Here is a 25,660-nt window from a genome sequence, read left to right on the forward strand (position 1 = left end):
ATGATCCAAGTTGCACTTCATAAGAACGTTGATTCGATCACCATCTTTGTCTCGATGTCTTGCTCTGAGAACTCCATCCAACAAGACAACAAGAGGAAAGGGAAAACTCTAGAAGGATCGATCTTCTGAGGTTCGAGCAGCTAGGATCATCTTAATGATCGCAGATCAACTCACGGAATGAGACGTAGGAAACATCTCTGGAGCTGAGAGGCAAAACATGCATCAGGAGGGATAGAAGAAACAATTTGACGAGGGTTTCAAGGTAGCGAGGAAACAATTTCATGATTCCATAACGGGGCACCTTGGGGGAGGTGACTCGTAGAGTTATTCCCTTAAGTGGCAAAAAGAATTACTTTTGATCCTAAGATCATTGAAACTCTTTATACCAGCCTAAGGCAATCACAAACGATCGTGTGAACGAATTCTAAAGAATGGCATACTCGGACCAGAATGGATGATGTGGACTACCTTGTTGAAGACAACACGATGGATGATTTGCTTATCATCGGAAATGGTTGGGACCTGTGGTAGGACCTCTTGAAGAAGATCTAGATCAGTAATTACTGAGAAGGGTAGTCCATAGTAGGACGGCACAATGATGGTGCAAGCTGGGAACAAAAATGCAAATGCTGGAATGGTTTTAGTAACTGGGGAGAAGCTCAACAGTAGAGAGTGAATCCACTGTTTGAAAGTTATAGCATAACCGAGGAAACTGGGAGCAATCCCAGTTAGTGCCGGTGAAAACACCTAGCGCTTGTGCGTGCTCTCAAGAACTTGAGCATTTCCATATTCATCAAGGTTTTACCAACATCCGTGCCGAGGAACCTGGCAACACATCATACTACCATGATGAACGGTGATGGAGGATGCAGGTGCAAAGGAGGACAACACTTTCTCAGATTTCACCTTAGCGAAGCCAAGGGAGCAAAATCTGGATGATCGACCGAGAGACATTTAGCACTCCGCTTCTAATGTTCTCCTTGATGTTCTAGCGTAACCCATTAGATGTGGTTTGGTATCTTGAACATCAAGTAGTAGGTCGGACTTCGGGTGCGCAGGAATCCATAAGGAATAACTGCGGGAGTAAATCCTACGGAATCCTTATGGGGAGGTGGCCAACTTACTCAATCCAGATACTACAATAATAGGTCTTCCGGCTGGGTGTGTTGGCCACGACATCCACTTTACCGGTTATCGAGAGACCAATATTATAATTCTTGGAAAATGTTCCAACCATCATATCTGCCCGAGATTCAGATCTGGTTGGTGTCAGGATATTCCAGACTCATCAAGTCTAGAAGGAAAATGAAAGTTTGCAACACAAATCGACGAGATGACGTTGCGAGATTCTCGGGGAGATGGACTACGGTAGTAAGCTCCAAAACATGAGCTGGTTCTGCTACAACATGTGAACACGTTGTCCCAGACAAGCATGACCACATAGTAGTCTTACAACAAAACACTACCGAGTTCTGGTTGGGGAAACCATCACGAGGATATCGAGGTTCTTTCATACGTCTGGATTTAGCTCTTATGAAGGAACTCCTTCTCCTTGAACAAATTCAGTCAGTGGCTTAGTGTGGCTAGAGAAATTCATATGGAATGAGATGATCTAGTCTAACAGACCACGGAATCTTCGCACGTGCCATAACTGACTTCGGGATGATTCCAGAGGAGGTAGAAACATGCTTTCTCAAAATTCACAGGCGGGCAACTTGCATCAAAATGCACCATGAATTAGAGAAGTCACTCCCTTTCATCCAAAACATAGGCTTCATGAACTAGCACAAAGAAATGCCTTTCAAAAGTTTCGGCAACACTAACTTAGATGGTTCAACATGAATCATGGACAGATGAAAATGTTGTCAATGGGCTTAACAACAATTCATCCAGGTTTCCATATAAATGTAATTCCATAACTATGTGAACATGGTGATAGCACTGGTCATACCAAAAGGATGTAATGGTGTATGCTCGAGGATCAACCACGAGTAAGACAACATTATGCATATCGTTGGTTCTGACTTGATTTGATGATAGCCCATACGCAAATCAAAGATTTGGGTAAGACAATAGATCCAACAATTGATCACGAGGATCAATCAATGAAGATATCATCTTCTTCAACACACACACATAGACACAAGATATCCCTTCGGAAATGAACTAAGTTAGAAAGCTTTTATCTTCCAACTCTCCAAGTTGTTGTTTAGCTTGACCAACTAGCTCAGGGGTATCCAACACAGATTCTTGGAGAAGGGGTGGTTTATTGGAAAACCAACTTGTTCACAAACTCAACATATCGGTCAGGGACAACCTAGTGGTACTTCCAAGAAGATATTTGGAAAATCACGATCCACCGACATGTTATTAAGATCGAGAACAATCTTGCTTTTCAGGGCAAGACGATATGACCGAATAAGCAAGGACTGACACTATCCTAACTCATTGATCGGAAAGTGCACCGGGAATAAGGACTGGGTAGCACGATCAACCTTAGGATGTGATTCAATAACCAACACGCTAAGGATGAAATTATTGTCCTTTAACTACCAAGCAACGGAGTTGCTAGGAGTATTGATTTCACGCATCACGATTCACTTGTCGGAGTTCCGGTTACAAAACACGGGACCGGGAAATGAATGATGATGGCGAGGAGTATCACTGCGTCAAGAATTCACAAAGGTGGTGCAATTCCTACAATATTCTCGACATAAAGGGGGTAATACTCGAAGGTAGAACAGAACAAAAGCTGGATTGGCATTTGATCTGCGGAATACAACTACTTTGACCCAATCCAAGAATGGACGAGGTACTGGAGTTTGTTTCTCCTAGTCATTCCGGAATAGAATGGCTTGACGGACCACAAGAATAATAGGCATTGATAACACGAATGCACAACTAGTCCTGACTATCAATTGATAGACGAGGTCGGAATACGACTGAAGAGGGACAACTCAAAGGAACATATAACTTTCTGAGTTGTGGATGCATAGATTAGTATGTCGAACCAAGTTCAACAAGTTTCTTCTAGATAACCCATGCAGAGGAGGTAGGACTGGCAGAGTCACAATATGAATGGAGTACTCCTCAAGGGCGCCCTGGTTGTGATCTTTTGGTTCAAAAGAACTCCTGCCAAGAATGGTTCATGGTATTTGGAAGAACGATATACCATGGACCTCGAAGGACTATCACGAAGGTTACTAATATCCTAAAGGAACGAGCAAACACTAGCTACACGAGTTAAGTAGAGTGAATCTTGGGTTCAAGAACCCAGAACTAGAATGCCTACTAACTAAATGGCATCACGGGATGCTTTCGAGAATAATGGCCAGAATCATCACACTGGGATGCAAGCATGCTAGATTACTAAGTGGTCCTCTAAGACACCTGGGGTCATAATAATAGCTCCAACATATATGACGAGGTAACGGAGTACCTCAACACACTGGTTAGTGTGATTAATCTGGCCCAAGGAACATCGGGAACGGAGAGAAGGGATTTGCAAATGCATCAGACTATTTAGAGACCGGGATGACTCGGACAGCATAACGGCTGTAAATGCTCAAAGGATTTCAGACATCCTACAAAAATGGTGGCATAACCACTCAACATCACAATATAGATTCCGGATCAATGGTCAACATACGGAAGTAGTAGGAACTGAACTGAGGCTTAAATCCATCAATCCTATGAGTCTACAGATTAGTAACACGGATCCTGATAGAAAGATGAGAAGCCTAGTTCTTAATCCCCGTAGAAGAGAAGAGGGTGACTCAGATCAGAAGGGCATAAGGTAAAGGAGTAAAAAGAGCCTTAGGTTCCCTCCCACAATCAATTCCCTTATATAACTAAAGCATTTCTAGACACAACTTCGACCAGTTTGGCTTGGTAATCCTACAGGCAGTCAGGCTCTGATACCAACGCTGTCAGGACCCCGATTCCAAGTCACACCGATCTAGCCTGTAACACCTCATATCACTTTGCGGCCTCACGCACGGTATTTCCACAGGTGTCGCCTTACCATGGCCCGGGACCGTTTGCGCCTTTTGGCTCACGTATATGATAGTGTCGCTAGCATCCATATGACAGAGAACCCGGGCCGACATGGCTAGTCGTGAACCCAAAGTGGCACTAACTTACGGGGACAGGCATACATGAATCAACATCGAACATGTCGGTCAGCAGCGTGTGAATCCGGGCTGTAGCACTGGGCTAACAGGACTCCGGGAACCCGGGCTGTAGCAGGCTAGGCAGGACTCCGGATGTCACCGCGTGACATTTCCCCGAAGGGACAGACACAGGAACGAAGTGAATCACATGCCGGCCAGTCAAGTGTTCCGGAGCAGTAGTGCTGGGCTAGCAGGACTCCGGTGAACCGGGCTGTAGCGGACTACTATGGCTCATGGAGCACAAGACTACATTTCCCCATAAGAGAGGCTACCAAGGATAAACAACTAGGTTGTCGGATCCCACACATACCAAGCATTTCAATCATACACACAATATGCTCGATATGTGCAAATACAACATGGCATCACAACAAGACTCTACGACTCAGAGTATTTATTCATTAGGCTCCGAAGAGCCAGATATTACAAACATGGGTCTCATGACCCAACATTCAGAGCATACAAGTCAAAGCACATGCGGAAGCTTAACATGTCTGAGTACAGACATCTACAAATGAAAAAGGCTGAGAAGCCTGACTATCTACCAGATCCTGCCGAGGGCACAAGATCGTAGCTGAGGTATCAAGCTAAACGTCGAAGTCCACACGGAACTACTAGCGAGACTGACGTCTCTCTGCAAAACATAAAATAAGCAAACGTGAGTACAAATGTACCCAGCAAGACTTACATCAGAACTATCTACATATGCATCGGTATCAACAAAGGGGTGGTGGAGTTTAACTGCAGCAAGCCAGCTTTGACTCGGTGGCTATCCTAAACTACGACTGCAAGTAACTCTTTTGAGGTGGCGCACACGAGTCCACATATTCACCATATCAATACACCACTATGGATCCGCTCCCGTCTCCCTACGAGAACGCCACCCATAGCACTCACGCTTATCTTGCGCATTTTAGAGTATCCACTTTCACTTGTCTATGAACTGTTATAGGCAACCCAGAAGTCCTTTACCGCGGACACGACTATTCGAATAGATCATATTAACCCTGCAGGGGTGTACTTCGTCACACACGCTCTCGCCACTTACCACCATGTACACGTCGTGTACCTCGGCAACCTTCAAGCGGAAGCCTGGCGAGGGAGTCGGCCACAGCCTACCTAAACACTCAAGTCTCTAGTCCAGGTTTATCGCCTATTCAGGTTCCATCCGCAGGGAGTCCGGCCGAGGTTTCCACATACGGCCCCGAACGATGTGTGCAGGGTTCCCGAGACACCAAACGGGCGCCCGGTACACCGTGCCACGTGCCTACCGCATCACAGCCCACCCCTCGGTCAGCGCTGTCCACGGCCTCCAGCATACTACAAACACCAGAAACTACTTGCAACTCCTGGACAGAGGACAAGGGTGATTAAGAAGCCGAGAGGGTCCATTGGTTTCGGGCCCAATGCGTGGTAGTAACTGTATCATGGATCACAAACACAGAACTCAGTTCCTGAGGACGGCTTCAATGAGACAACCCACCATGTACTCCTACATGGCCTCTCACCGCTACCTTTACCAAATCGTGTTCACACACTTAGCTCACACACAGTAGGACATGTTCACCACTTCCAATTCATCCCCGATGAATCAGACCTGACACAACTCTAAGCATAGCAGGCATGACAAACAAGCATGAATGAGTAGGCACATCAGGGCTCAAACAACTCCTACTCATGCTAGTGGGTTTCATCTATTTACTGTGGCAATGACAGGTCATGCAGAGGATAAGGGGGTTCAACTACCGCAAGCAAGTAACAGATGAATCGTTGTTTCCTAATGTAGTAAAAGAGAGCAGGGAGCGAGAGAATGGGATTGTATCGGAATGAACAAGGGGGTTTGCTTGCCTGCACTTCTGAATGATAGCATTGGGTCTTCATCAGTGTCAACAATCACAGCGTCGGAACGACGTCTACCGGAGGGAACAACACCGGCAAACAGAGAATAACACAATCAATGCAATGCACAATATGATGCATGAACATGGCCATGTTATATGTGATGTTGTTTGTGCTAATGCAAACAGCAAACAAGTTTCAATGTGAAGTCTCATTTGAATCAAGGATTCAAATGCAACTCCAAACTAAGCATTTTAAATGCCCCTTTTATGTGTTTTCATTCTATACAGCAGTTTAGGTTGTTTGTTCATGCATGAAACTTTAGTACATATGGATAGATTGATTTTCTTGATTCATATTTTCATATATAATTATTTCATTCTGAGCTATGTTATTTTCTATGATTTTTAGAAGTTTATACTATTTTCTGGAATTTCCTGATTAAAAATAAATCCAGAAATTGTAATACTGCGTCAGCATTGCGTCACTGTGACGTCAGCAAGTCAACAGGGGCTGGTCCGGGTCAAACCTGACCCGTGGGACCCATACGTCAGTGTCCCAGGCTGGTTTGGCTGGATGACAGGTGGGACCGGTCAATGTTGACTTGACCAAAGTCAAAGCTGACACGTGGGGCCACTGTGATTAAGTTAAATCTAAGCAGGAATAAACTGGGGTTAATTTGTGCGTGGGGCCCATATGTCAGGGAGCTAGGGGGTTCGTTCGCCCCATCATTAGTGCTAATGACGGGTCCACGTCAGCGGCCGCCGGGGTTAGTCGCCGGTGACCTCATAGCGCGGCGGCGGCTCGCCGGACGGGCGATTCCGGCCACGAGAGCTCGCGCTCTTAGGCTCTACGGAACCAGCGCGACGAGGCGCTTCAGATCGTGGACATGCCTGGCCGTGGGGTGGTCCGTGGTGACGACAACCACGACGACGGCGGGGGCCGGAGCTACGGGCGCGTTCCGATGCGGGGCTGGAGTGCGAAATCGAGCACGAGGAAGGAGAGGAAGTAGAGGGGAGCTCACGGCGGGTCGACGGGCGTGCTCCGCGGGCTCGCGGAAGACGAACGGCGATGGGGCGTTGCCGGCGATCTCGGACGGCCGGGGTGGAAGACGACGTCGATGGCGGCGATTCGATGCGCCCCGGGTTGCATGGCTCGGCGAGGACGATGCAGGCGTCGAGGCGGAGCACTAGAGCACAACCGTTGGGCGGGGAAGGGCTGGTGGCCGCGGTGGACGGTGTCGGCGGCGACGAGCTCCGCTCGGTCGTGAGAAAGAGAGAGAGAGAGAGCAGAGAGGGGAGTGAGGTCCAGGGAGAGGAGGGGAAAGCGAGAGGGAGCACTAGGCGTCTCCGTGGCACGTCTGGAGGGGTCGGGGTCGTGCGGCTGAAGCAGGAGGTGGCAAGGCGTCGTCGGCGCGCTCGCCACGCACCTGTCTGTCCTCCTGGCAGGAGGAAGAAGACCACTCAGCCCCTGGTGGGCTGGGCCTCTTCTGCCAGGTAAGGCCCAGGTGAGGTTTCTGTCTTTCCATAATTTCTGTTCTGTTTTCTATTTTGTTTTTTTGTGTTCTGATTTAGTTCAGGCACTAAACTATTTTTTTTAGCTTCTGAAAATAATCATGTGGCTATGTATAATATATTAAGAGCCACTCACCAATTTTCAGAATTATTGGATTAGTAAACTAATTATTATGAATATAATCCAATTCAAATACTATAGGATTTAACTCAAAGGCCCAAGATAAATACTTTTGAACCTCCAAAAATATTGGTTTGAATTTTTATTCTTGCCGATATTTTTTCAAAGCAGAAAAGGAACATTTCCTTGGAAACATTTGAAGAAATTTTTAATGTTGATCATTTTTAGAAATGATTTCTGAGGCTCTCCAATTCCCCAATTCAAATTTGAAAGAAATTTAGACATGATGCATGGATGCAAGAAAAATCAAGCAAGGGCTGATCTGGGGCTGTGACGGGCGAGCACTCTGGGAAGGAGCGGGAGCACTCGGAGGCGACCTTGGAGCGGGTGGGGGAGACCTCTCCCTCGCGACAGAGCGAGCTCCTCCGCGTCCTCTCCGATGCTGACGACGCTGGTGAGTACCTGGCCGAGGGGTCGTCACGCTCCGCCGGGGTTGCCACGAGGTCCGGGGGCACCCCCCCTAAGGAGGCTGAAGCAGGGGACCCAGAAGAAGGGCGGGACGACGTCGCTCACCCGGGGTGACGCCTTCGCCTTGTCGCCGGCCGCCACCGTCGCAAAACGGGCTGTCGCGCGCTCGTCCTCTCCAGAGAGCGCGGCGAAGCCTGTGCCCAAGCAGCTCGGGGGCACCGCGCTCCTGGCCAAGAGGAGGGCATACATTGTTGATGACGAGTAAGTACTTCACCTTGTTTCTGCTTCTCATCTTGGACGCCGTGCTCACGGCATCCTTGTCCCGACGGCCAGGCTGCAGCCATCGATGAAGAAGAAGGAGGCCACGACCTCCGAGGTCCTGCGGCCAGCCGTGGCTGCCTTGACTCTTCTGCGGGAAGGAGAGGCCGCCTCGTGTCTACCTACGACGGAGCTGGCCTCTTGAGGCTCGGGGGCCCCGCCTCAGGAGAAGGCCGCTCCTGCGGCCAAGCCGACTCCGGAGGCGCCCGTCTCCAGTGCACCCGCTGGGGAGGGCTTCGGAGGCGCCTACCGTCCTTGTTGTTGTTGCTACGCCGGCCCAGGCGCCGGTGCCACCTCCTCCCCAAGTCGTCTCGCTGGCGGGCCATGGCTCCTCTTGAAGGAAATATGCCCTAGAGGCAATAATAAAGTTGTTCTTTATATTTCCTTATATCATGATAAATGTTTATTATTCATGCTAGAATTGTATTAACCGGAAACTTAGTACATGTGTGAATACATAGACATACAAAGTGTCACTAGTATGCCTCTACTTGACTAGCTCGTTGAATCAAAGATGGTTAAGTTTCCTAGCCATAGACATTAGTTGTCATTTGATTAACGGGATCACATCATTAGAGAATGATGTGATTGACTTGACCCATTCCGTTAGCTTAGCATTTGATCATTTAGTATATATTGCTATTGCTTTCTTCATGACTTATACATGTTCCTATGACTATGAGATTATGCAACTCCCGAATACTGGAGGAACACTTTGTGTGCTACCAAACCTCACAACATAACTGGGTGATTATAAAGGTGCTCTACAGGTGTCTCCGATGGTACTTGTTGAGTTGGCATAGATCAAGATTAGGATTTGTCACTCCGATTGTCGGAGAGGTATCTCTGGGCCCTCTCGGTAATACACATCACTATAAGCCTTGCAAGCAATGCAACTAATGAGTTAGTTGCGGGATGATGTATTACGGAACGAGTAAAGAGACTTGTCGGTAACGAGACTGAACTAGGTATTGAGATACCAACGATCGAATCTCGGGCAAGTAACATACCGATGACAAAGGGAACAACGTATGTTGTTATGCGGTTTGACCGATAAAGATCTTCATAGAATATGTAGGAACCAATATGAACATCCAGGTTCCACTATTGGTTATTGACCGGAGATGAGTCTCGGTCATGTCTACATAGCTCTCGAACCCGTAGGGTCCGCACGCTTAACGTTCAGTGACGATCGGTATTATGAGTTTATGTGTTTTGATGTACCGAAGGTAGTTCGGAGTCCCGGATATGATCACGGATATGACGAGGAGTCTCGAAATGGTCAAGACATAAAGATCGATATATTGGATGACTATGTTTGGACTTTGGAAGGGTTCCGAGAGAGTTTGGACCAATACCGGAGTATTGGGGGGTTACCGAAACACCCCGGGGAGTGTAATGGGCCTCATGGGCCTTGGTGGAGAGAGGAAGGGGCGGCCAGGGCAGGCCGCGCGCCCCCCCTCTAGTCCGAATTGGACTAGGAAGGGAGAGGGGGGGGGGGACGGCGCCCCCCCTTTTCCTTCCCCCTCTCTCCTCCTTCCTTCCCTCCTTCTCCTACTCATGGAAGGGGTGGAATCCTACTCCCGGTGGGAGTAGGACTCCCCTTGGGGCGCGCCTAGGAGGCCGGCCTCCTCCCCCTCCTCCACTCCTTTATATACGGGGGAGGGGGGCACCCCATGGACACACAAGTTGATCATTGATCTTTTAGCCGTGTGCGGTGCCCCCCTCCACGATAATCCACCTCGGTTATATCGTAGCGGTGCTTAGGCGAAGCCCTGCATCGGTAGCATCATCATCACCGTCATCACGCCGTCGTGCTGACGAAACTCTCCCTCGAAGCTCTACTGGATCGTGAGTTCGTGGGACGTCACCGAGCTGAACGTGTCCAAATCGCGGAGGTGCCGTACGTTCGGTACTAGGATCGGTCGATCGTGAAGACGTACGACTACATCAACCGCGTTGTCATAACGCTTTCGCTTACGGTCTACGAGGGTACGTGGATGACACTCTCCCCTCTCGTTGCTATGCATCACCATGATCTTGCGTGTGCATAGGATTTTTTTTGAAATTACTACGTTCCCCAACAGTGGCATCAGAGCCAGGTTTATGCGTAGATGTTATATGCACGAGTAGAACAAAAGTGAGTTGTGGGCGATACAAGTCATACTGCTTACCAACATGTCATACTTTGATTCGGCGGTATTGTTGGATGAAGCGGCCCGGACCGACTTTACGCGTACGCCTACGCGAGACTGGTTCTACCGACGTGCTTCGCACACAGGTGGTTGGTAGGTGTCAGTTTCTCCAACTTTAGTTGAATTGAGTGTGGATACGCCCGGTCCTTGTGAAGGTTAAGACAACACGTACTTGACGAAATATCGTTGTGGTTTTGATGCGTAGGTAAGAACGATTCTTGCTCAGCCCGTAGCAGCCACGTAAAACTTGCAACAACAAAGTAGAGGACGTCTAACTTGTTTTTGCAGGGCATGCTGTGATGTGATATGGTCAAGACATGATGCTAAATTTTATTGTATGAGATGATCATGTTTTGTAATGAAGTTATCGGCAACTGGCAGGAGCCATATGGTTGTCGCTTTATTGTATGAAATGCAATCGCCATGTAATTGCTTTACTTTATCACTAAGCGGTAGCGATAGTCGTAGAAGCAATAGTTGGCGAGACGACAACGATGCTACGATGGAGATCAAGGTGTCGCGCCGGTGACGATGGTGATCATGACGGTGCTTTGGAGATGGAGATCAAAGGCACAAGATGATGATGGCCATATCATATCACTTATATTGATAGCATGTGATGTTTATCTTTTATGCATCTTATTTTGCTTAGATCGACGGTAGCATTATAAGATGATCTCTCACTAAATTTCAAGGTATAAGTGTTCTCCCTGAGTATGCACCATTGCGAAAGTTCGTCGCGCCGAGACACCACGTGATGATCGGGTGTGATAAGCTCTACGTTCACATACAACGGGTGCAAGCCAGTTTTGCACATGCAGAATACTCGGGTTAAAATTGACGAGCCTAGCATATGCAGATATGGCCTCGGAACACTGAGACCGAAAGGTCGAACGTGAATCATATAGTAGATATGATCAACATAGTGATGTTCACCGTTGAAAACTACTCCAGCTCACGTGATGATCGGACATGGTTTAGTTGATATGGATCACGTGATCACTTAGATGATTAGAGGGATGTCTATCTAAGTGGGAGTTCTTAAGTAATTTGATTAATTGAACTTTAATTTATCATGAACTTAGTACCTGATAGTATGTTGCATGTCTATGTTGTTGTAGATAGATGGCCCGTGCTGTTGTTCCGTTGAATTTTAATGCGTTCCTTGAGAAAGCAAAGTTGAAAGATGATGGTAGCAATTACACGGACTGGGTCCATAACTTGAGGATTATCCTCATTGCTGCACAGAAGAATTACGTCCTGGAAGCACCGCTAGGTGCCAAGCCCGCTGCAGGAGCAACGCTAGATGTTATGAACGTCTGGCAGAGCAAAGCTAATGACTACTCGATAGTTCAGTGTGCCATGCTTTACGGCTTAGAACCGGGACTTCAACGACGTTTTGAACGTCATGGAGCATATGAGATGTTCTAGGAGTTGAAGTTAATATTTCAAGCAAATGCCCGGATTGAGAGATATGAAGTTTCCAATAAGTTCTATAGCTGCAAGATGGAGGAGAATAGTTATGTCAGTGAGCATGTACTCAAAATGTCTGGGTATAACAATCACTTGATTCAACTGGGAGTTAATCTACCGGATGATAGTGTCATTGACAAAATTCTTCAATCACTGCCACCAAGCTACAAGAGCTTCGTGATGAGCTATTATATGCAAGGGATGGATAAGACAATTCCCGAGCTCTTCGCGATGCTAAAGGCTGTGGAGGTAGAAATCAAGAAGGAGCATCAAGTGTTGATGGTCAACAAGACCACCAGTTTCAAGAAAAAGGGTAAAGGGGAGAAGGGGAACTTCAAAAAGAACGGCAAGCAAGTTGCTGCTCAAGTGAAGAAACCCAAGTCTGGACCTAAGCCTAAGACTGAGTGCTTCTACTGCAAAGGGACTAGTCACTGGAAGCGGAACTGCCCCAAGTATTTGGCGGATAATAAGGATGGCAATGTGAACAAAGGTATATGTGATATACATGTTATTGATGTGTACCTTACTAATGCTCCCAGTAGCACCTGGGTATTTGATACTGGTTATGTTGCTAATATTTGCAACTCGAAACAGGGACTACAGATTAAGCGAAGATCGGCTAAGGACGAGGTGATGATGCGCGTGGGAAATGGTTCCAAAGTCGATGTGATCGCGGTCGGCACGCTACCTCTACATCTACCTTCGGGGTTAGTTTTAGACCTGAATAATTGTTATTTGGTGCCAGCGTTGAGCATGAACTTTATATCTGGATCTTGTTTGATGCAAGACGACTATTCATTTAAATCACAGAATAATGGTTGTTCTATTTATATGAGTAATATCTTTTATGGTCATGAACCCTTGAAGAGTGGTCTATTTATATTGAATCTCGATAGTAGTGATACGCATATTCATAATATTGAAGCCAAAATATGCAGAGTTGATAATGATAGTGCAACTTATTTGTGGCACTACCGTTTAGGTCATATTGGTGTAAAGCGTGTGAAGAAACTCCATTCTGATGGACTTTTGGAATCACTTGATTATGAATCACTTGGTACTTGCGAACCATGCCTCATGGGCAAGATGACTAAAACTCCGTTCTCCGGAACAATGGAGCGAGCAACTGATTTGTTGGAGATCATACATACTGATGTATGTGGTCCGATGAATGTTGAGGCTCGCGGCGGGTATCGTTATTTTCTCACCTTCACAGATGATTTGAGCAGATATGGGTATATCTACTTGATGAAACATAAGTCTGAAACATTTGAAAAGTTCAAAGAATTTCAGAGTGAAGTGGAAAATCATCGTAACAAGAAAATAAAGTTCCTACGATCTGATCATGGAGGAGAATATTTGAGTTACGAGTTTGGTCTTCATTTGAAACAATGCGGAATAGTTTCGCAACTCACGCCACCTGGAACACCACAGCGTAATGGTGTGTCCGAACGTCGTAATCGCACTTTACTAGATATGGTGCGATCTATGATGTCTCTTACTGATTTACCGCTATCGTTTTGGGGTTATGCTTTAGAGACGGCTGCATTCATGTTAAATAGGGCACCATCTAAATCCGTTGAGACGACGCCTTATGAACTATGGTTTGGCAAGAAACCAAAGTTGTCGTTTCTTAAAGTTTGGGGCTGCGATGCTTATGTGAAAAAGCTTCAACCTGATAAGCTCGAACCCAAATCGGAGAAATGTGTCTTCATAGGATACCCAAAGGAGACTGTTGGGTACACTTTCTATCACAGATCCGAAGGCAAGACATTTGTTGCTAAGAATGGATCCTTTCTAGAGAAGGAGTTTCTCTCGAAAGAAGTGAGTGGGAGGAAAGTATAACTTGATGAGGTAACAGTACCTGCTCCCTTATTGGAAAATAGTTCATCACAGAAACCGGTTCCTGTGATCCCTACACCAATTAGTGAGGAAGCTAATATAATGATCGTGAAACTTCAGATCAAGTTACTACCGAACCTCGTAGGTTAACCAGGGTAAGATCCGCACCAGAGTGGTACGGTAATCCTATTCTGGAGGTCATTTACTAGACCATGACGAACCTACGAACTATGAGGAAGCAATGATGAGCCCAGATTCCGGAAAATGGCTTGAGGCCATGAAATCTGAGATGGGATCCATGTATGAGAACAGAGTATCACTACTAGGGAAAACCCTAGTAGTAGCGCGAGTTTAATGCCCACTAGTAGCGTGGGACAACGCGCTACTAGTAAGGCGCTACTGCTAAGACATATAGCCGCAACGTTTGTTCACTCTCGCGCTACTGCTAATAATAGCTAGTAGTAGCGTGTTTACTCTCCATCGCTACTAGTATTCTTTTTCTCTCTTTTTTTTTAATTTTTAGTGTATTTATACGCCGTTAGACAAATTTTGGTACAATACCAATTATGAGGTTGTTATATCAATATGTCCATAACAGTGTGTCAAATGAAGGTGGATTAGGTTCAAGTGGAGGCAACATGTGGTGCATGTCAAAAGTATACTACTAATCCAAACTTGATCTAGTTTGGACTAGTAGTACTTTCGATGTGCACCACATGTTGCCTCCACTTGAATCTAATCCGCCAACACAAGCTATTTAATCATCATCATAGTCATTACCACCAACAGTATTTATTTAATCATCATAGTCATAGTGTAGCACACATCATCATCTTCAAACTCATTCTAGCTAGCTAATCACCACCAACACTAGCTGCGGTAGCTATCTAATCACCACCAACACTAGCTAATAACAATCATCATAGTCATTACCACCAACACTAGCTATTTAATCATCATAACTCATTTCTAGCTAGCTAATCACTCCTGCTGCTCTCTCTCAGGTAAAATAGCATAAAACATGTGTTCCACTCCTGCTTCATCATGTTGGAGCATGCAGATGAATCTGTCTCCTAATCGTGGGTCGCGCTTCTGATTGCTACCCCCTAGTACTTCGCTCCGATCGTTCACAATTTTGCTCCAGTCTTTCACTATTAAGCATTCCTCGCTTTTAGAAATCCTGAACACACTAAAGTGCATTGTAGGATATCTTGGCCGTAAGCTAAACATTCTCATGCGACCTTTAGTCTCGATCCAATGAGGCACAACATTCATCGGGAATCCCTGTTGAAGAACATCTTATAATAACATACTTAGCAATGAAGTTTAGCTTAAAAAATAATGTATGCAAAAGATGCACTGAGGACTAATAGTAAAAATCTTACCATCTTTCCTAAATAGATGTGACCATAGTTCAATACGATCACTATTGGTCGCACGTTTTGAGTACTAAGATTTTGAAGTCCAGGAAAATAATTTGTCTTGACAGCATCAAGATCCTCAAGCCATGAAACATAATGACTTATCTCCTCGCAATTTAGTTCAGCCCCGGGACAGTGGACGGTCATGTCTACCAAGCGCCAGACATGTTTACTTGAATGGAAATAAGCTGTCAATAGAAATTAGTTGTCAACTATTTTTGAATAAACAATATCGAAGACATAAATATGGTTGAGAAACTCACATAATGGTATAACTGGAGGCGTCTGCACATTGACCCAGATGGATATTACCTTCCATATCATCTTCCGGACGAATATCAAAGGTGATAACCATATCAGGCTCAAATGCACAAGTCTTGCATAGTGCTTGCCAAGTTTTGCATTCAAAATAGGTGTAGGTGTCTGCGTTGTATAATTTTGCATGGAAAGTATAACCATGCTCGGTCTTCAAGTAAACTCTCTTTACCTCCATAGTAGTTTTCATAGGACTGAAACCTATCTTATCCAAGGAAAAAACTCTTGCATGGCAGGGGATACTCTAGTAGAATAGTAAAAAAATTAAATTATAAGTTGAAGCCAATGAAGCAGATGTCATGCTTAATTGCGAAGAAAGACTTGTCGTTGTGACTTACTGTATCCACTTCGAAGTTCTCGTCCAGCTTGATGCTGAAGCGCCTATCATCATCTAGGAAGATTCTGTCGCACAGGCCGTGCTCGTCTTCGCAGTATTCGCAAATACCGAAATCCTTTTCGTCGTCAGACATTTCCTATGTTCATAGTTGAAACATTAATTGAAAATCGATCGAAGGCAACTACCAGGATACTCAACACACAAATCCGGGGCACTCTATATTTCCTACATATTCTGGCACAAGTCATGCCGAAATTCACGGAAAAATCCGGCATGACCTTTGCTAAAATAGGACATATCGAGCGCCTGAAATTTGCCGGAACAGAAATGAATCAACACTCCGGCAAAACATAGGCCACTCGGAGGTGTAACCTGCAAACATGACCGACCACTTGGGCAAGCACATATCCTATTTGAGCAACACAAGATATACATTTCAAAATATCTTATAGGACTCATATTGACATGAGCATTCAATAAGCAAAACAAAATCATAAAATAAATAAGTATTCAAATTATCATGCATTCAATAAGCAAAAGTAAATCATCTCATGCGTCCGTACATCGTCGAATATTATCACTAATACATCCCGAATAGTATCATACATATAACATCACTAATACAACTAAAACCCTAGCGCACGACGGGTATCGGCGTGGGCGGTGGACACCCAAAGAGCAGGAACCATCATAGGACCATAGCTCCAGTGAGATCCATGGAGAACCTGCCAGGTATTGGAGAACCTGTGCTCCAACGCAAACAAGTAGCGACGGACATGTGCGTCCTCCTCGCAGACACGGTGACGTAGCACCTCCGCGGGGTCCTCAAGCCTCTGCACCGTCACTGGCCCATGCGACCGCCACCAAAGAAGGTTTGGGTCAACGATGGGCTGGCTCCTCATCAAGCTACGCCCCCCAGTAGGTAGCGCCTCCCACTACCAGCCCGGCGGAGCCCAGTCCCAGACATGGCCCATCTGGTCAAGCAGGTGTCCTCCGCCGAGTCGACGACGAGGATGCGGGATAGGCATCGTCGACGTTGATGCGAGAAAAATTGCTTTAACTAAAAAATAACAACAAATGTGACATGTTCAACTAGTTCTATTAATTCAACTAGTTCTTACTAAAAATAAACTTACTATAAATAAAAATAAACTAGTACCTAATTAGTACCTAGTTCTTACTAACTAATTAGTACCTAGGAACTACTGCCCTAATTACCATATAATTTGATGAACCTAGGGGTGGAAAGTGGTAGCGGATATTCCAATTATCCAACTTAAAAGTGAAATAAGTGGTCAAATTTTACTCATTTTATTATGCATTACAATAGTGTTTATTCATCATCTAAGAAAACATCATCTAAGAAAACATTCGAGCCGCATCCGTATCCGATAAAATCCGCATCCGATTCGTTGCCACCCATAGATGAACCCTAACTAATTTGATGCAACTAAAATTTGAAGAACCCTAGGCAGAGGTAGGGGAGGGGGAGGAGCAGGCGTGCTCACCTCGGGTGCCTGCGGCGAGAGAGGGGCAGGCGGCGTCGAGGTCGGGGTCGGGGCTCGGGCGCACGGCGGAGGGCGGCATCGAGGTCGGGGTTGGGGGCGGCGTCGAGGTCAGGGTTGGGGCGGCGTCGAATCCAAGGTCGGGGGCGGCGTCGAGGGTGTGCGGAGAGCGACGGGAGAGCGCGCGGCGGCCGACGGGCGACGGCGGCAATGACAGCGGAGGAGTTGGATTTGGGGGAAGTGGCCGTGGGGAAGAACGAACCGCGCGGTTAAGTCAGAAGTAGCAGTAGCGCGTTCCAGGAAGCGGGCAACTGCTAAGCTAGCTACAGCGCGTTCCTCGATACGCGCTACTGCTAATCCTTTCTCTTTTTCCCCCTTTTTCATTTATTTTGCTTTACATTTTATTTTTTCCATTCACCTTTTTCTATTTCTTTCATTTTCATTTACTTTTCTATTTGCTTTCCATTTAATTTTATTTCCTTTAGCAGTAGCGCCTTTTAGTGTAAACGCGCTGCTACAAAGCAAGTAGCGGCAACGAGGTTCGACGTAGATCATGTTGGGGAACGTAGTAATTTCAAAAAAAATCCTACGCACACGCAAGATCATGGTGATGCATAGCAACGAGAGGGGAGAGTGTTTTCTATGTACCCTCGTAGACCGTAAGAGGAAGCGTTTATCAACGCGGTTGATGTAGTCGTACACCTTCACGATCCGTCCTGATCAATTACCGAACGTACAACACCTCTGCGTTCAGCACACCTTCAGCTCAATGACGTCCTTGCCTTCTCGATCCAGCAAGAGGGGCGAAGTAGTAGATGAGTTCCGGCAGCACGACGGCGTGGTGACGGTGTTGGTGAAGAACAATCTCCGCAGGGCTTCGCCTGAGCACTAGGAAAACTATGATGGAGGATAAACTAGAGGGGACGGGGTTGCCGGCACACGGCTTGGTGTTTCTTGATGTGTCTTGGGTGCTAGCCCTACCCCTCTATTTATATGTTGAGCCTTGGGGTCGAAACTTGGAGTAAAAGCCTCCACAAAGTCGGTTTCACCCGAAAGACCCAGGCGCCAGGGACCCTGGCGTCTGGCCCCTAGACTTTGCAAAACTTCCTTTTGCACTTTCCAAAAACCTCGTGGGCTTTCCCCTTTGGCCGAGATAAAGTGTTCTCGTGCCCAAACATTTCGGGAAACATCCGGAACCCCTACCGATGGATTCCGGAACCCTTCCGGAGATCAAACACTACTATCCACATATCAATCTTTACTTCTGGACCATTCCGGAGGTCCTCGTCATATCCGTGATCTCATCCAAAACTCCGAACAACATTCGGTCACCAACATACGTAACTCATAGTACTATATCGTCAACGAACGTTAAGCGTGCGGACCCTACGGGTTCGAGAACTATGTAGACATGACCGAGACACCTCTCTGGTCAATAACCAATAGCGGAACCTGGATGCCCATATTGGCTCCTACATATTCTACGAAGATCTTTATCGGTCAGACCACATAACAACATACGTTGTTCCCTTTGTCATCGGTATGTTACTTGCCCAAGATTCGATCGTCGGTATCTCAATACCTAGTTCAGTCTCGGTACCGGCAAGTCTCTTTACTCGTTCCATAATACATCATCCCGCAACTAACTCATTAGTTACAATGCTTGCAAGGATTATAGTGATGTGCATTACCGAGTGGGCCCAGAGATACCTCCCGGAAATCGGAGTGACAAATCCTAATCTCGAAATACGCCAACTCAACAAGTACCTTCGGAGACACCTGTAGAGCACCTTTATAATCACCCAGTTACGTTGTGACGTTTGGTAGCACACAAAGTGTTCCTCCGGTAAACGGGAGTTGCATAATCTCATAGTCATAGGAACATGTATAAGTCATGAAGAAAGCAATAGCAATATATACTGAACGATCAAATGCTAAGCTAACGGAATGGGTCAAGTCAATCACATCATTCTCTAATGATGTGATCCCATTAATCAAATGACAACTCATGTCTATGGCTAGGAAACTTAACCATCTTTGATTCAACGAGCTAGTCAAGTAGAGGCATACTAGCGACACTTTATTTGTCTATGTATTCACACATGTACTAAGTTTCCGGTTAATACAATTCTAGCATGAATAATAAACATTTATCATGATATAAGGAAATAAATAATAACTTTATTATTGCCTCTAGGGCATATTTCCTTCAGTCTCCCACTTGCACTAGAGTCAATAATCTAGATTACACAGTAATGATTCTAACACCCATGGAGTCTTGGTGTTGATCATGTTTTGCTCGTGGAAGAGGCTTAGTCAACGGGTCTGCAACATTCAGATCTGTATGTATCTTGCAAATCTCTATGTCTCCCACCTGGACTTGATCCCGGATGGAGTTGAAGCGTCTCTTGATGTGCTTGGTTCTTTTGTTAAATCTGGATTCCTTTGCCAAGGCAATTGCACCAGTATTGTCACAAAAGATTTTGATTGGACCCGATGCAATAGGTATGACACCTAGAGCGGATATGAACTCCTTCATCCAGACTCCTTCATTTTCTGCTTCTGAAGCAGCAATGTACTCCGCTTCACACGTAGATCCCGCCACGAAGCTTTGTTTAGAACTGCTCCAACTGACAGCTCCACCGTTCAATATAAACACGTATCTGGTTTGCGATTTAGAATCGTCCGGATCAGTGTCAAAGCTTGCATCAACGTAACCATTTACGATGAGCTCTTTGTCACCTCCATAAACGAGAAACATATCCTTAGTCCTCTTCAGGTATTTCAGGATGTTCTTGACCGCTCTCCAGTGATCCACTCCAGGATTACTTTGGTACCTCCTTGCTAAACTAATAGCAAGGCACACATCAGGTCTGGTACACAGCATTGCATACATGATAGAGCCTATGGCTGAAGCATAGGGAACATCTTTCATTTTGTCTCTATCTTCTGCAGTGGTCGGGCATTGAGTCGTACTCAACTTCACACCTTGCAACACAGGCAAGAACCCTTTCTTTGCTTGATACAGTTTGAACTTCTTCAAAACTTTGTCAAGGTATGTGCTTCGTGAAAGTCCAATTAAGCGTCTCGATCTATCTCTATAGATCTTGATGCCCAATATATAAGCAGCTTCACCGAGGTCCTTCATTGAAAAACTCTTATTCAAATATCCTTTTATGCTATCCAGAAATTCTATATCATTTCCAATCAACAATATGTCATCCACATATAATATCAAAAATGCTACAGAGTTCCCACTCACTTTCTTGTAAATACAGGCTTCTCCAAAAGTCTGTATAAAACCATATGCTTTGATCACACTATCAAAAAGTTTATTCCAACTCCGAGAGGCTTGCACCAGTCCATAAATGGATCGCTGGAGCTTGCACACTTTGTTAGCTCCCTTTGGATCGACAAAACCTTCCGGTTGCATCATATACAACTCTTCTTCTAGAAATCCATTCAAGAATGCAGTTTTGACATCCATTTGCCAAATTTCATAATCATAAAATGCGGCAATTGCTAACATGATTCAGATAGACTTAAGCATCTTGTTGAAAACCTTTTGCAACAAGTCGAGCTTTATAGACAGTAACATTACCATCAGCGTCAGTCTTCTTCTTGAAGATCCATTTATTCTCGATGGCTTGCCGATCATCGGGCAAGTCAACCAAAGTCCATACTTTGTTCTCATACATGGATCCCATCTCAGATTTCATGGCCTCAAGCCATTTTGCGGAATCTGGGCTCACCATCGCTTCTTCATAGTTCATAGGTTCGTCATGGTCTAGTAACATAACCTCCAGAACAGGATTACCGTACCACTCTGGTGCGGATCTTACTCTGGTTGACCTACGAGGTTCAGTAACAACTTGATCTGAAGTTTCATGATCATCATCATTAACTTCCTCACTAATTGGTGTAGACGTCACAGGAACCGGTTTCTGTGATGAACTATTTTCTAATAAGGGAGCAGGTACTGTTACCTCATCAAGTTATACTTTCCTCCCACTCACTTCTTTCGAAAGAAACTCCTTCTCTAGAAAGGATCCATTCTTAGCAACAAATGTCTTGCCTTCGGATCTGTGATAGAAGGTGTACCCAACAGTTTCCTTTGGGTATCCTATGAAGACACATTTCTCCGATTTGGGTTCGAGCTTATCAGGTTGAAGCTTTTTCACATAAGCATCGCAGCCCCAAACTTTAAGATACAACAACTTTGGTTTCTTGCCAAACCATAGTTCATAAGGCGTCGTCTCAACGGATTTTGATGGTGCCCTATTTAACATGAATGCAGCCGTCTCTAAAGCATAACCCCAAAAAGATAGTGGTAAATCAGTAAGAGACATCATAGATCACACCATATCTAGTAAAGTACAATTACGACGTTCGGACACACCATTACGCTGTGGTGTTCCGGGTGGCGTGAGTTGCGAAACTATTCCGCATTGTTTCAAATGTAGACCAAACTCGTAACTCAAATATTCTCCTCCACGGTCAGATCACGGAAACTTTATTTTCTTGTTACGATGATTTTCAACTTCACTCTGAAATTCTTTGAACTTTTCAAATGTTTCAGACTTATGTTTCATTAAGTAGATATACCCATATCTGCTTAAATCATCTATGAAGGTGAGAAAATAATGATACCCGCCGCGAGCCTCAACATTCATTGGACCACATACATCAGTATGTATGATCTCCAACAAATCAGTTGCTTGCTCCATAGTTCCGGAGAACGGCGTTTTAGTCATCTTGCCCATGAGGCATGGTTCGCAAGTACCAAGTGATTCATAATCAAGTGATTCCAAAAGTCCATCAGTATGGAGTTTCTTCATGCGCTTTACAGCAATATGAACCAAACGGCAGTGCCACAAATAAGTTGCACTATCATTATCAACTCTGCATCTTTTGGCTTCAACATTATGAATATGTGTATCACTACTATCGAGATTCATCAAAAATAGAGCACTCTTCAAGGGTGCATGACCATAAAAGATATTACTCATATAAATAGAACAACCATTATTCTCAGATTTAAATGAATAACCGTCTCGCATCAAACAAGATCTAGATATAATGTTCATGCTCAACGCTGGCACCAAATAACAATTATCTAGGTCTAAAACTAATCCCGAAGGTAGATGTAGAGGTAGCGTGCCGACGAAGATCACATCGACTTTGGAACCATTTCCCACGCGCATCGTCACCTTGTCCTTAGCTAGTGTTCGCTTAATCTGTAGACCCTGTTTTGAGTTGCAAATATTAGCAACAGAACCAGTATCAAATACCCAGGTGCTACTGCGAGCTCTGGTAAGGTACACACAATAACATGTATATCACATATACCTTTGTGCACCTTGCCATCCTTCTTATCTGCCAAATACTTGGAGTTCCACTTCCGGTGACCAGCCTGTTTGCAGTAGAAGCACTCAGTCTCAGGCTTAGGTCCAGACTTGGGTTTCTTCTCTTGAGCAGCAGCTTGTTTGCTGTTCTTCTTGAAGTTCCCCTTCTTCTTCCCTTTGCCCTTTTTCTTGAAACTGGTGGTCTTATTGACCATCAACACTTGATGCTCCTTCTTGATTTCTACCTCCGCAGCCTTTAGCATTGCGAAGAGCTCGGGAATTGTCTTATCCATCCCTTGCATGTTATAGTTCATCACGAAGCTCTTGTAGCTTGGTGGCAGTGATTGAAGAATTCTGTCAATGACGCTATCATCCGGAATATTAACTCTCAGTTGAACCAAGTGATTGTTATACCCAGACATTCTGAGTATATGCTCACTGACAGAACTATTCTCCTCCATCTTGCAGCTGTAGAACTTATTGGAGACTTCATATCTCTCAATCCGGGTATTTGCTTGAAATATTAACTTCAACTCCTAGAACATCTCATATGCTCCATGATGTTCAAAACGTTGTTGAAGTCCCGGTTCTAAGCCGTAAAGCATGGCACACTGAACTATCGAGTAGTCATCAGCTTTGCTCTGCCAGACGTTCTTAACATCTGGTGTTGCTCCTGCAGCAGGTTTGGCACCTAGTGGTGCTTCCAGGACGTAATTCTTCTGTGCAGCAATGAGGATAATCCTCAAGTTACGAACTCAGTCCGTGTAATTGCTACCATCATCTTTCAACTTTGCTTTCTCAAGGAACGCATTAAAATTCAACGGAACAACAGCACGAGCCATCTATCTATAACAAACATAGACATGCAAAACACTATCAGGTACTAAGTTCATGATAATTTTAAGTTCAATTAATCATATTACTTAAGAACTATCACTTAGATAGACATCCCTCTAATCATCTAAGTGATCACGTGATCCAAATCAACTAAACCATAACCGATCATCACGTGAAATGGAGTAGTTTTCAATGGTGAACATCACTATGTTGATCATATCTACTATATGATTCATGCTCGACCTTTCGGTCTCAGTGTTCCGAGGCCATATCTGCATATGCTAGGCTCGTCAAGTTTAACCTGAGTATTCTGCGTGTGCAAAACTGGCTTGCACCCGTTGTAGATGGACGTAGAGCTTATCACACCCGATCATCACGTGGTGTCTGGGCACGACGAACTTTGGCAACGGTGCATACTCAGGGAGAACACTTATACCTTGAAATTTAGTGAGAGATCATCTTATAATGCTACCGTCAAATAAACCAAGATAAGATGCATAAAAGATAAACATCACATGCAATCAATATAAGTGATATGATATGGCCATCATCATCTTGTGCTTGTGATCTCCATCTCCGAAGCACCGTCATGATCACCATCATCACCGGCGCGACACCTTGATCTCCATCATAGCATCGTTGTCGTCTCGCCAACTTATGCTTCTACGACTATCGCTACCGCTTAGTGATAAAGTAAAGCATTATAGGGCGATTGCATTGCATACAATAAAGCGACAACCATATGGCTCCTGCCAGTTGCCGATAACTCGGTTACAAAACATGATTATCTCATACAATAAAATATAGCATCACGTCTTTACCATATCACATCACAACATGCCCTGCAAAAACAAGTTAGACGTCCTCTACTTTGTTGTTGCAAGTTTTACGTGGCTGCTATGGGCTGAGCAAGAACCGTTCTTACCTATGCATCAAAACCACAACGATAGTTCGTCAAGTTAGTGTTGTTTAAACCTTCTCAAGGACCGGGCGTAGCCACACTCGGTTCAACTAAAGTTGGAGAAACTGACAGCCGCCAGCCACCTGTGTGCAAAGCACGTCAGTAGAACCAGTCTCGCGTAAGCGTACGCGTAATGTCAGTCCGGGCCGCTTCATCCAACAATACCGTCGAACCAAAGTATGACATGCTGGTAAGCAGTATGACTTGTATCGCCCACAACTCACTTGTGTTCTACTCGTCCATATAACATCTACGCATAAAACCAGGCTCGGATGCCACTGTTGGGGAACGTAGTAATTTCAAAAAATTCCTACGCACACGCAAGATCATGGTGATGCATAGCAACGAGAGGGGAGAGTGTTGTCTACGTACCCTCGTAGACCGTAAGTGGAAGCGTTTATCAACGCGGTTGATGTAGTCGTACACCTTCACGATCCGTCCCGATCAAGTACCGAACGTACGGCACCTCTGCGTTCAGCACACGTTCAGCTCGATGACGTCCTCACCTTCTCGATCCAGCAAGAGGGGCGAAGTAGTAGATGAGTTCCGGCAGCACGACGACATGGTGACGGTGTTGGTGAAGAACAATCTCCACAGGGCTTCGCCTAAGCACTACGAAAACTATGACGGAGGATAAACTAGAGGGGACGGGGTTGCCGGCGCACGGCTTGGTGTTTCTTGATGTGTCTTGGGTGCTAGCCCTACCCCTCTATTTATATGTTGAGCCTTGGGGTCGAAACTTGGAGTAAAAGCCTCCACAAAGTCGGTTTCACCCGAAAGGCAAGAGTCCTTCTCGGACTCCAGGGCAGACACCAGGGTTCCTGGCGTCTGGACCCAGACGCCAGGGACCCTGGCGTCTGACCCCTGGACTCCACAAAACTTCCTTTTGCGCTTTCCAAAAACCTCGTGGGCTTTCCCCTTTGGCCCAGATAAAGTGTTCTCGTGCCCAAACATTTCGAGAAACATCCGGAACCCCTTCTGATGGATTTCGGAACCC

This window comes from Triticum aestivum, chromosome 5D, assembly GCF_018294505.1.
Source record: "Triticum aestivum cultivar Chinese Spring chromosome 5D, IWGSC CS RefSeq v2.1, whole genome shotgun sequence".
Classification (NCBI taxonomy): Eukaryota; Viridiplantae; Streptophyta; class Magnoliopsida; order Poales; family Poaceae; genus Triticum; species Triticum aestivum.